The following is a 9,702-nucleotide window of genomic DNA, read 5'->3' as shown; positions in this document are numbered from 1 at the left end:
TGCCTCTATTGGGTTTTTTTTCTTCCTCTATGCTCTAATCTTTGTTATTTCCTTTCTTCTGCTTGCTTTAGATCTAGTTTGTCTTTTTATTAATGAGTTGTAAGAGTTCTTTCTATATACTAGGCATAAGTCTGTCATCATACATGATTTGCAAATATTTTCTCCCATTCTATGAGTTGTCTCTTTGCGCTCTTGATAGGGTTTTTCATGCAAAAAGTCTTTTATTTGTATGAAGTGCAGTTTTACTTACTTTATTTGCTCATGCTTTTTGTGTCAGGTTTAAGAACCCACTGCCAAATCATCAGTAATGAGGATAGCCTCTAGGTTTCTTCTAAGATTTTTATAGTTTTATCTCTTGCATTTATGAGTTTAATCTATTTTAGTTAATTTTTGTATGATGTGATGTAAGTGCCCAACTTCATACTTTTGAATGCAGCTATCCACTGGTCCCAGGACTGTTTTCTGAAAAGATTATTCTTTCTCTTTCAAATGATCTTGGCACCTCACTGAAAATCAGATCACCATAGACAAATGAGTTATGTTTGGACACTCGGTAATATTTCATTGATCTATGTGATCTATGTGCCTTATGATAGCACCACAATGTCTTGATTACCAACGCTTCACAGCAAGTTTTGAAATTGGGAAGTGAGAGTTTTACTACTTTTCCTCCTTTTTCAAGATTGTTTTGGCTATTCTAGGTCCCTTGTAATTCCATATGTATTTTACAATCAACTGGTAAATTTCTACAAAGAAGTCAGCTGGAATTCTGATAAGGATTGCATTGAATCCACTGATCCATTCTGGAAAGACTACCATTTTAACAATATTAAGTCTTCCGGTCCATGAACACAGGATGTTTTCCCATTTACATCCTCTTTAACTTCTTCTTTCAACAATGCTTTGTAGTTTTCAAAACAATTTTTATTTCTTTTATTAAATTTATTCCAAAGTATTTTATTTTTGATGCTATTATAGATGAATTGTCTTCTTAATTTCATTTTCGGATTGTTCATTGCAAATATATAGAAATATAATTAATTTTTATGTATTGATCTTATATCCTGAAACATTGCTGAAATCACTAATTCAAAAAAAATTTTTTTATATACAAGATCATTTCATTTGCAAATAGAGATAGTTTCACTTATGCTTTTTCCAATCTGGATGCCTTTTGTTTGTTTTCCTTGACTGGTTTCCCTAACTAGGACTACCAGTACAATGATCAACAGAAGTGGTGAAGCAGATGCAGTTGTCTTGTTCCTTATCTTAGGGGAAAATCATCCATTCTTTCACCATTAAGTATGACATTGGCTATGGGTTTTTATAGATGATCTTTATCAGATAGAGGAAGTTCTATTCCTAGTTTGCTGAGTGTTTTTTCATGAATGGGTGTTAGATTTTATGAAGTGTTTTTTCTGTGTCTATTGAGATCATCTTAGTTGTTTTTAATTTTCTATGTTAAGCCAATCTTGCATTTCTAGTATAAATCCTATTTGATCTTGCTGTGTAGCTCTTTTTATATTTAGCTGGATTTGGTTTGCTAGTATTTTATTGAGGTTTTCATATCTATATTCATAAAAGATGTTGGTCTGTAGTTTTCTTGTGATGTCTTTGTTTGGCTTTTGTTTCAGGGTATTACTGGCCTCATAGAATGAGTTGGAAATTGTTTCCTCTTCAATTTTTGGGGGGGAGGGAAGAGTTTGTGGGATATTGGTACTAATACTTCTTTAAGTAGTTGGTAGAATTCAGTAGTGAAGTCATATGGGGCTGGGCTTTTCTTGGTGGGTACCTTTTTTTAAAATTACTAATCCAATCTCTTCAGTTACTGTAGGTCTATTCATATTATCTATTACTTCTTGAGTTAGCTTTGATAGTTTGTATCTTACTCAGAATTTGTCAATTTTATCTAAGTTATCTAATATATTGGCACACAATTGCTCATAACATTCCATGATAATCTTTCTTACTTTTGTAAGTTTGGTCATAATGTCCCTATTTTCATTTCTGATTCTGGTAATTTAAGTCTTCTCTCTTTTTTGTCTTGGGCAATCTAGTTGAAAGTTTATCAATTTTGTTCATCTTTCCAAAGAACCAGTTTTTGTTCCACTGATTTTCTCTACTCTTTCTCTATTCTATATTTCATTAATTTCTATTCTAATGTATTCTTTATTGCTTCCTTCCTTCTGCTTGTTTAGTTTCATTTGCTCTTCTTTTCCAGTGTCTTAAGAGGGAAGGGAGAAGAAAAGAAGAAAGATTTGAGCTCTTCCTTAACCTTGACATCTTCAGCTATAAAATCCCTTCTAAACACTGCTTTAGTTTCATCTTATAAGTTTTGACATGTTGTGTCATAATTTTCGTTCATCTTAAAGTAGTTTCTAATTTTTTTTAGGGTTTCTTCTTTGACTAGTCATATATGAGAGCTTTAACTTCCACATACTGTGAGTATCCCAAATTTTCTTCTGGTTATTGATTTCTATTGTATTCTATTGTGGTAAGAAAATATATTTTGTATTATTTCAATATTTTTAAATTTATTGAGGTTTGTTTTATTGTCTACTATATGGTCTATCTTGAACAATATTCCATGTACACTTGGAAAGAGTTCAGCTGTTGTTGGATAGAGTGTTCTACAGATGTTTCTTAGGTCTAGTTGGTTTACGTGGTGTTCAAGTCTTCTATACCCTTGTTAATCTCCAGCCTAGTTTTTCTATCCATTATTGAAAGTGGAGTATTGAAGTTTTCATCCATTACATTGAGTTGTCTATTTCTCCTTACATTTCTGTGAGTTTTTGCCTCAGGTATTTTGGTGCTCTATTGTTTGGTGTATATGTTTGTATGGTTGTTTTCTCATCCTGGTGCATTGACACTTTTATCATTATAAAATATTCTTCTTTATATATCTTTGAATCTATGTGATCTTCTGTAGACAGCATATAATTGGATCTTGTTTTTTTAATGTGTGACAATATCTGCATTTTGATTGGATTGTTTATTCCTTATACTTTTAATATTATTCTTGATTTAGTTGTATTTGTGTCTTCCATGTTACTCTTTGTTTTTTATGTATTACGGGGGTTTTGTTCCTCTAGTCCTTCTTTCTTTTACATTAAGCGAATATTTTCTAGGGCAGCATGTTAATTTAGTGATTTTTTTCACTACGTATTTTTAGGTATTTCTTTACTGGTCACTCTAGGGCTTACCATATACATCTTAACTTATCAGAATCAACTTAAATTTATACTATCTCAACTCCAGTGTGATAAAGAAAAGTTACTCCCATATAGCTCCATCCCTGTTCTCCCCTTTCAGTGGTATTATTTTATACATATTAAATCCATATATACTACAAACCCAACAATACATTACTTTACAAAATTTATGTCTTTCAATGAAGTGGAGAGAAGAAAGGAAAACAAGTATATATTTATAGTCTTTATTATAGTAATCTTCCAATTTATCATTTCTAGTTCTCTTTTTTTGTCTTTTGGATTTTTTTTCTTAAAGATTTATTTTATTTCTTTCTCTCCCCTTCCCTCTCCGCCACTCCCCTCCCCCGCCCCCCAGTTGTCTACTCTCTGTGTCCATTCACTGTGTGTTCTTCTGTGACCACGTCTATCTTTACCAGTGGCACCAGGAATCTGTGTTTCTTTTTGTTGCATCATCTTGCTGTGTCAGCTCTCCGTGTGTGCGGCACCATTCTTGGGCAGGCTGCAATTTCTTTCGCCCTGAGCGGCCCTCCTCACGGGGCGCACTCCTTGCGCGTGGGGCTCCCCTACGCGGGGGACACCCCTGCGTGGCACGGCACTCCTTGCACACATCAGCACTGCGCACAGGCCAGCTGCACACGGGTCAAGGAGGCCCGGGGTTTGAACCGCGGACCTCCCATGTGATAGACAGATGCTCTATCCACTGGGCCAAGTCCGCTTCCCTGTCCTTTGGATTTGAATTAACACAGAGCCATTTCTTTAGCCCAGTACAACTCTGCTCCCACTTTCCTCCTTTGTACTGTTTTATTACATTTCTACATGCTATATATGTTATATACATATTATTATAGATTATATACACATTGTTTTACACAGTACCTTTTTATATCAATTAAGAGAAGAAAGGAGAATACGTATTTATTACTCTCTTTTATAATTATGTAACTACCTTTATGGTGCTCTTTGTTTTATCATATGGATTCAAATTGCTATCTAAGTCACTTCCAGTCTGAAAACCTTCCATTAGTATTTCTTGCAAGGCAGGTCTGCTAGCAACAAATGTAATTAGTTTTTTGTTTACATGAAAATTTATCTATCTCACCTTCATTTTTGAAAGATAGCTTTGCTGGATATAGGCAGGTTTTTTCCTCTGTTCATTTTGATTATGTTATCCTAGTGCCTCTGGTCTCCATTGCTTCTGATGAGAAGTAAGCTGTACATTTTATTGGGGTTTCCTTATAAGTGACAGGTCCTTTTCCTACTGCTTTCAAGATTTTCTTCTTGTCTTTGGTTTTTATCATCTGTACTATGACGTGTCTGTTTCTATTTCTTTGTGTTTATCTTTCTTGGAGTTCTTGTGGCTTTCTGGATGTTTAGGTCTCTCTACACATCATGAAAGCAGGGACCTTAGCTTTTCATCCCTTTCTTTGTTGACCCTGCCTAAAAACAGTTTGTGTGATCAATCAGTAGTGAAATAATGGAACCAAATTGCTTGGAGTACTCATTAGTTCTACTTGGTGTGACTCCTGTAATTCTGTGTGAAGAGAAGAGGGTAACTGTATCCTCTTACTCAAGATAGTTCATCCATCTGGCTTACTACTTGTTGTTTCCAGAGGCTCCATAAAGACTTGGGCTCTGAGCCCTGCTCCTTCATTCTAAGGAAGGAAGACAAAAAAGGAGTGGAGTAAGGATTCCCCAAAGATAATCTGAGGTCAGTTTCAGAAAGGAGGTCCTGCACAAGGATTCAAGAACCCAGGCCTTGCAGTCGAAGGAGCAGGACCTGATTGCCTACAAACAGCATCAACCAACCTGCCACCTTCCCTCCAGGAAGGCAGTAGTCACTTATCTTGGCTAGATGTCCAAAAAAATCTAATACCCCTTCCAATGCCCTTGGGGACGGGCCAGTGGTAGATGAATGTGATTATGACTCATATCTTGCCTTCCAGGGGCCAGAGAGTAGGTAAGTCATTCAGCCCTTGGACCTTTCTGTTCTCCTTTGTGTGTCCCCCAGGGCATGCTGTGAGTCACCTGCAAATAGCCCAAATAAGAACTCTTTCAGGTGAGAACTACACAGACAGGCCTGCCAGGGATAAAAGCAGCAGGCAACAGAGAAGTAGAATTCCTTCCTCAGCCTTTAAACATTGTCCCGGCCACCTGGGTCAGCCATGAAGGTGATGTTGGCTTTCCTGCTGCTCTCACTGGGATTCTTCTCCTCTGCTGTGTGTTCTACGTAGCCAGATACTTTCTGGAGCCAGGGTAAGCACCCCCTGCAGGACAGAACTTGTAGTTTTTCACCTCCAGGGAAGTGCTAGTAGGTCAGTTGTTGGCTTGTAGGAAATAGATCTAAGCTTTTCACTGTTCAATTGGATAATCAATTTTAGACACACGCAAGTTCTCATGTCTAATTATCTAACAGTCAAATTTTTGGGATACCATTGCTAGACTTGTCTTAATAGTTATAGCAACAAAAGTAATCCCCAACATTCATTTACAAAGGTTGAAGTATATTAAATTAAGGTGGGTAAAAAGCAGGACCTTCTGCCTCAAATCTGTTGTAAATTTGGACAACGTAACAGTGTCCATATGCTTCAGTTTCTTCGTCTGTAAAATGAAGATAATAATACCTACCCCACTGGATTTTGGAGAGGATAGATTTAATGAGATGCCCATCGCAATGCCTGAAACAGCAGAGGTTAGTAATAATAAGTATATTCGTTTTCTCTTGTTGCTGTGACAAATTACTGCAAACTCAGTAGCTTAAAACAAAAATTATGTTCTGCACATCAGAAGTCTGACGTAATGGAGCAAGTGTAGCTCAGTGACTGAGCACATGCTTTGCATGTGCAAGGTCCTGGGTTCAATCCCTGGTACTTCCTAAAAAAGAAAAGAAAAGAAAGAAAGAAGCAAAGTGTGGGAAGATTGCATTCCTTTCTGGAGGTTCTAGGGGAAACCTGCCTTATTTTGACCTCTAGAGGCTGTCACCTTTCCTGGGTTTGTGGCCTCTTTCCCTATTTTCCAAGGCAGCAACATTAGGCAGAGTCTTTCTCAGCTGCCATCTCAATAGTTCTCGCTTCTCTCTTCCTCTTCTACCTTTAAGTTTCCTTATCATTACATTGGACCCACCCAGGTAAAATCCGGGAGAATCTTCCTATTTTAAGGTCAGCTGATAAACCTTAATTCCTCTTTGCCATTTAGCCTAATATATTCACAGGCTCCAGGCATTAGAGCATGGACTCTGTAGGGCCATTATTCTGCCAACCACAATAAGCATCAGAAAAACTGCTTTTTGTAATGATTTATAGGTGTGTAAGTTTTTTCTGTATTGATTATACGATACTCATAAAACATCTATGAGGAAGCTATGTTACAGCAGTGTAACACATGAGAAATTTGGGTGAAGAGAGGTAAAGGAAAGGTCACACAGCAAGAAAATGGCAAGATCAGACTTGGAATTCTGATTTCTGACCCTTGGACAGGGCCATATCTGCCACATAGTGGACACATTCCTGGCTATGATGGGCTTTTTCTCTGAGTCCTGGGTCTGGCACAGGTTGCCAGGAGTTCCCGATAGCTCCAGCTCTGTATTAGACTTCACTGCCATGACCACTATCCTCTCACTCCATGACCATCCCCAGCAGGGACTGGTTTCTCCCAGAGATACTTCCATCGAGGAGGTGGAAATGACCACCAGCCTCCTGATGAAACAAGTCCAGCCACCAGTAGCCGTCAGAGAGGTGTCTGTAACCTCTTCCCAGAAGGTTTGGTGACAACACATATATCCTAAGAAGGTTTGATACAGGAATTTGATCCTACATAACTCTAGATTTCTCTTTTTAGAATGTTTGGAAAATATAAAAAAGCATTGAGAAGAAGATATTAAGTCTCTCAAACATAAGTAAAGATAATAAATTGGGGTGTAAAAATCTCATGGCTTTTTTTTCCATCCAAACATGCACCCTTATATGCAAACAAAAGGAAACACAGGGAGGCAGACCTGGCCCAGTGGTTAGGGCGTCCGTCTACCACATGGGAGGTCTGCGGTTCAAACCCCAAGCCTCCTTGACCCGTGTGGAGCTGGCCCATGCGCAGTGCTGATGCGCACAAGGAGTGCCCTGCCACATGGGGTGTCCCCCACGTAGGGGAGCCCCATGCGCAGGGAGTGCACCCTGTAAGGAGAGCCATTCAGGGTGAAAGAAAGTGTAGCCTGCCCAGGAATGGTGCTGCACACACGAAGAGCTGACACAATAAGATGACGCAACAAAAAGAGACACAGATTCCCAAGCCGCTGACAAGAACAGAAGCGGACAAAGAAGAAGACGCAGCAAATAGACACAGAGAACAGACAACTGGGGCGGGAGGGAGGGGAGAGAGAGAAATAAATAAATCTTTAAAAAAAAAAGTAAATACAAATTCTCTGGTGCTAAAGTTGGATCATGCTATGTGCATGCTGATTTGTTGCCTATTTTTTTTCAGTTGACAGTGAGTTGTGAACATCTCTCTGTGTTCAAGGATTTTTTTTTAAATAACAGAAACAACATTGATGTGCCTGCTTCTTTCCTCCAGCACTTGCTTGTGAAGAGATAGATGACTATCACAAAGCTTTCTTTGAGGGCACCCTTCCTGACTTGCAGAACTCTCTTCTTTTTATGGAGTATCTCTGGTGATCTCGGAGTCCATAGTTAAGCTCAGAGGCAATGAATGCCCTGCCAGCTGAGCATGTAAAAGCAGTGTCCACACTAACAGTGAGCCCCTCTCTGTCAATCCCTCTGTCTTCCTCTCTCATGGGAACCTCGAGTCAGAGCTCAGTGCTAGAGAGAGAAGCTCAGATAACCCAAATGTGGAGAGAGTGACCGCCCGGCACCTAGATGAGTGAGAGTGAGGGCTCTAGGCATGCAAATGAGACCCGCACATTCTTCACGTGGTTCCACAGATACCAACCGCAAAGATCCTGGAGCCCGAAGTCACCAGAGCCCTAGGTATATGGGGTCATTTAGCAAAAAGGAACAAGGGCCCGCTTGGTCCTGAAAATCTTACAGCCCCTTTCTGCCCTCCTCATTCTTTCCCTGTCACACCATACTTACCACGTCCACTGCTTTACCCTGAGGAATCTGAACTCTGCTCCCTTTCTGCAACAATAGTCTTTTATTATTATCCATGTAATATATGTAACAAAAAAGTTTCCATTTTAACCATTTTTAAGTGTGCCCTTCGGTGGTTTTAATTCCATTCACAATGTTGTGCTACCATCACCGCCATCCATTCCTGAGACTTTTTCATGACCCCAAACAGAAACTCTGTATATTCCCCTTCCCCTGGCCCCTGGTAACGTCTAGTTCACTTTCTGTCTCTATGAATTTGCACGCCATTATTATTTATGACTGAGAAGACTGCAGCTCTCAGATTGCAGAACATTTCCAAATCACATTTCTGCTTCTCACACCATGAAGGGTATCTTTTGTCTGGAGGGGTTTGTAGGAGAGTTCATTCAGAACAAAGTCTTGGGGGTCAGAGCGATTCAAATCCTGCCTCATCCTCCAAAGGGAGAGTCAGTGTAATTCTGAGTCTCTCCCCAATATAGTAAAGCTGGGGTGGGGGGGGTCAAAATCCAACCCTCATCAGAGGTGCTCTGTGAACAGTGATGTCTCTGGGAGGGTGTTAGATGGACCTCCGTGACTGTCCCCATGTCCTTGTCCTATCAGGGTAGGAGTTTACTGCCATGGTGTATTCGCTGCCTGAGTCATTTTCTTTTTCTTTTTCTTTTCTTTTTTTTAAGATTTATTTTTTATTTATTTCTCTCCCCTTCCCGCCCCCCTCACCCCAGTTGTCTGCTCTCTGTGTCTATTCGCTGCTTGTTCTTCTGTGTCTGCTGCCATTGTTGTATTGTTGTCAGTGGCACCAGGAATCTGTGTCTCTTTTTGTTGCGTCATCTTATTGTGTCAGCTCTCTGTGTGTGCAGTGCCACTCCTGGGCAGACTGAACTTTCTTTCGTGCTGGGCGGCTCTCCCTACGGGTGCACTCCTTGCGCATGGGGCTCCCCTATGCGGGGGACATGCCTGCGTGGCAGGGCACTCCTTGCGCACATCAGCACTGCGCATGGGCCAGCTCCACATGGGTCAAGGAGGCCCAGAGTTTGAACCGTGGACCTCCCATGTGGTAGGCGGATGCCCTAACCACTGGGCCAAGTCCGCTTCCCCTGAGTCATTTTTTGTATGTCTCTTCCAGCAAAACACGTAACGGGATTATTAAAGGATCAGCAAGGTCCTTAGGACGCCTATTCCTTGGAGCATGCCTGTCTCCCACGAGCCCTGGGCTCGACCTGAGCATGAAACATGCTTTCCCCTGGTGGCCAGAAATTCTGTCCTTGCCTGGACCCAGCTCTCCAACTTTTAAACCAAACATCCTTTTAGCTCAGCTTCTTTCAATAAAAACACTGTAATTGCCATCATAGTGAAGTTCATTTTTGCTGCAGTGGGATGAGGGCTGGGGTTAAGGG

At 40.2% G+C, this 9,702-nt stretch overlaps 1 long non-coding RNA gene across 1 annotated transcript; it reads right to left on the bottom strand.

Moving 5' to 3' along the window:
- Nucleotides 1–4,138: 4,138 nt before the first annotated feature.
- LOC139439793 (uncharacterized) lies at nucleotides 4,139–6,205 on the bottom strand. The gene is made up of 2 exons (XR_011649894.1): nucleotides 5,838–6,205; nucleotides 4,139–5,476 (listed from the first exon to the last, which is right to left on the bottom strand). It is a non-coding gene; the product is annotated as an uncharacterized lncRNA (long non-coding RNA).
- Between the last annotated feature and the right edge of the window lie 3,497 nt (nucleotides 6,206–9,702).

This window comes from Dasypus novemcinctus, chromosome 10 (assembly GCF_030445035.2).
Source record: "Dasypus novemcinctus isolate mDasNov1 chromosome 10, mDasNov1.1.hap2, whole genome shotgun sequence".
Lineage (NCBI taxonomy): Eukaryota > Metazoa > Chordata > Mammalia > Cingulata > Dasypodidae > Dasypus > Dasypus novemcinctus.
Note: the sequence above shows the minus strand (reverse complement) of the source record. Positions and strands in the feature narration are given on the sequence as shown.